General features: G+C 35.1%; 1 long non-coding RNA gene across 3 annotated transcripts; it reads right to left on the bottom strand.

The window, feature by feature from the left end:
- Nucleotides 1-656: 656 nt before the first annotated feature.
- LOC145630629 (uncharacterized) lies at nucleotides 657-3,402 on the bottom strand. Of its 3 annotated transcripts, none has more exons than XR_014112139.1 (4): nucleotides 3,048-3,402; nucleotides 1,992-2,102; nucleotides 1,439-1,525; nucleotides 660-1,207 (listed from the first exon to the last, which is right to left on the bottom strand). It is a non-coding gene; the product is annotated as an uncharacterized LOC145630629 (long non-coding RNA). The 3 variants fall into 3 exon arrangements; XR_014112137.1 differs by having other exon boundaries at nucleotides 661-1,207; nucleotides 1,439-1,510; XR_014112138.1 differs by having other exon boundaries at nucleotides 657-1,525.
- Between the last annotated feature and the right edge of the window lie 256 nt (nucleotides 3,403-3,658).

Here is a 3,658-nt window from a genome sequence, read left to right as displayed (position 1 = left end):
ATGCTGTAAATGGTTGATTATGCTGTCAATGGTTGATGATGCTGTTAATGGTTTATTATGCTGTCAATGGTTGATTATGCTGTTAATGGTTGATTATGGCTTGATGATAAAGGTTTAATGATTAATTTGATGATGCTTTAAATATTGGGTTAAGCTAATATAATTTATCATATTATTTATCATCTTGTCACTAGTGGAAAAAAGGCCATCCGTAACGGGCAAAAACTTCCCATCCGTAACGGGCAGTGAACGTTACGTATGCGGCCGTTACGGATGGCCTTTCTTATTCGTAACGGGCACCGTCCATTACGAATAACCTATTATTCGTAACGGGCAGCTGAAAAATCCGTTACGAATAACCCATTATTCGTAACGGACACATTTAATCATATTAGTTTTAAAGCCACTGGAGTTTTCCATAATTTTTAAGTCTGATGTAATTGAACTAAACTGGAGGATCTTTCTAAGGTTGAATTTGATGAGCCCATAAAGAGCCCAAGCAGTACAAATTCCAAATGCTTAAAATTAGATCTCTGTCTGATAAATCAAATGAGATGAACTAATTTAGCATATGACATACCTTTGAAACATGAGTTTTGGGTATTAAGAATTTCCAGATAACCTACATTCAGGACAAACTCTATGACAGGTGCACAGCAAGACTACAGAATTAAGGTTCAATAGTTGCTTCGGCTACTTGCTCACGATTGGACCAAGGTCAGCATCAGGTGTTGTTCCTGGCTTCCCACATTCACTTTCAGTGTTTTGGCAGCCTCTAGACCATGGTCAGCATCAGGTGCTGTTCCTGGCTTCCCACATTCACTTTCAGTGTTTTGGCAGCCTCAGCCAACTTGCTTTCCCTAATAAAATTTTGATAAGTTAGATTATATGACAGATATTTTTCATCAAAAAAAATGACAGATATTTACTTTTTTCATGATAAAAAGAGCATCTTCAACTTCAATGGAGTACATCGATTTAATAAAACAAACTTAAACATAAAAACACTAAGCTGCTATACTCCGCAAAGCTACTTCCCAAAGGTTCAACCAGTCTAACCTTCATCGAACCAATGATAGCAGCGTTACACCACACTTCAGCCCACCCATAATCATAAGCTCGGAGTTGGCATCAAAAGTGTCTAAGTCCAACATGTTATCTTCCGTGTACAATGCAACCAAGGAAGCTTCACTTCCAACTTCACCCCCTATATCACATATAATAATAAAAATCAGGAAGAGGAGAGGGGGGGTAAGAGAGTAAAGGAATAATGCCAAACACCCATCATCATCAAAAGTAACAAAAAATAATGCAAAATAAAAGCTTCAAGAAGCAACACTCAACAAATCATCCCCTGCCTGGGTAAAAAATGGTAAACCCGAAAACCTAACTCAAAGAGACATATAAATAAATGTAACTATAAGTTTTAAACACAGACCTGCTGAAAGCTCCTTACGTATACTTTCTATACTATCCAACGCTTCGGCTCTTGAGGGATCCAGAGACTGAGCTGCAAGAGCAAAATCTAGAGCATCTTTAAAGATCGAATTTGTAACAATAAAGTAAAACGAAACAGGAATTTCAAGGCCTCAGCATCTTTAAAGATAGAGTCCCATGATTTAGTCCAGTATTTTTGGAAGTGAAATTCTCAAATACCTCCAAATCTGAAAGGTGTTAAACTTTAACCACGAATTCTTACTATTACACACTTTAGATATTCAAAATTTTGCATGGGATCTTATTAGATTCGCCAAAGGGTTGCATTAGAGTCTATGCAAATAGTAAGTATCAATATTTTTCAGATTTGGAGGTAGTACATATTTAAACGATAACAGAGAAAAATCCTACTTGGAAGTGACAATCAGTGCCAAAAGATTTAATTTCAATCAATTCTTATCAAATCACTAAGTGACAATATTCTAATTACCAAATAAATGATCTAATGGATATACCAAATGCCAGAGGTAGGTAGCAAAAAAATGGATCCTAACCTGAGATAGAGCTTCAGAAATGCAGAAACGTGCTTTAAATGAAGATGAACTAATTTTCTGAGCTTGATTCAAATCCCTAACAGCCATGTGGGCGTCATTTTTCTACTTTCGCTAGAAAATGAGAAGTCGTCAGCAATAAGCATGGCCCGAATTAGAAACACAAATATCTCCAACATCAACCAAGAATTTGAGCTAAACTTGAAGAAACAAGGCAGCACGTGTACAGAGACAATCATGTCTAAGCTGGCGATCAATTTACAAACTCATCTTATCAAAATTTATTTGGTTTATTTATCATACCAAAGCTATAATATTCTGTAATTGAAATAGACTAATCCAATGGATAGCATATACACATTATTTAGATATTAATTATATTGTATGACCTTTATAACCAATTGTGTTAAGTAAATAAAATTTCTTTCAATCTTACATTACATATAAATAATATAAACCTGGGGCATTGTCTAGGCCACTAGTTTTGCATAAAAAAAGCAGAGCCAATCACTTAGGGCACATACCCAAAGTATCATACCAGCGCAAAATAGAATAGAAATATATGGTCATCACTGATTATAGCCTTAGTTTCATAGAACTTCCATGAATCTTAGGTCTAGATAAGATATAGCATCTGGTTGAATATACAATTGCAATACCGTACAACAGCAGAAATGCATCATAACCAAGTCAAGTATACTTTTATCAATGATTTTGAAATTAAATAAGTTCATTGTAATTATCAGCTCCATAGTCCCTTTTCAATGAGCATTTTTTTTAAGAGAAAAAAAAATCATCTTCTAGCCAAAAACACTATGATTTAGTCAAAAACAGGCAGAATTAAGTACTCTATCCTGTAAATATCACACTTAGCTAAATAAATTCACATTCAATTTTCAAGCATAAATAAATTAACTAAAAAATCGCAAAAAAAATCATGAAACAAATTACATTTCTCAAACATATAAGCAATCCTATATCATCATGTATCAATCAAACATATAAAATACCAAATAAAATAGATCGAAAAACACAAAATCCAGAGAAAACATGAAATACCCTCGAACAGTACGCTAGGAGATCTTAGAATGAGAAGGTTTGGTGTTCATCCTCTTACGAAGAAAACAAAGATACTTCATCTTCTGCCTAACAAGACCACTAGAAAGTGCGATCTCTTCGCAACGAACCACAACACGCTCCCAGAAATTGTTGCGCAAGTTCAAAACTCCCGTTAATAAACTCTATAAAGCAAATCAAAACCCCCAATTTAACCATTTTTTCTCTAAGATTGATGGAGGAGAGGAGAGAAGGACTAAGTTCGAAATGAGAGAAAGAGGTGAATGACGGGGAGGAGAGGAGAGAAAGAGGGAGTAGATGACGGATTGGCGGCTATTAGGTGAAAGGTGAAACCCTAATAAAAAGCCAAGTAATGGGCTCCTCTATACGTGTAATATAATATTTGTAACGGGAAAAATAGTGTCTGTTACGAATACTTATTTATTTGTAACGGGCACTAATTTGTCCGTTACAAATACATACGTATGCGTAACGAACACTATTTTTCCCGTTACAAATAAATAAGTATTCGTAACGGACACTATTTTGCCCGTTACGAATATCTTAATTGTAACGGGCAAAGCTTTGCCCGTTACAAATAGCCTGTTACGAAT

This window comes from Chenopodium album, chromosome 5, assembly GCF_948465745.1.
Source record: "Chenopodium album chromosome 5, dcCheAlbu1.1, whole genome shotgun sequence".
Taxonomy (NCBI): Eukaryota; Viridiplantae; Streptophyta; class Magnoliopsida; order Caryophyllales; family Amaranthaceae; genus Chenopodium; species Chenopodium album.
Note: the sequence above shows the minus strand (reverse complement) of the source record. Positions and strands in the feature narration are given on the sequence as shown.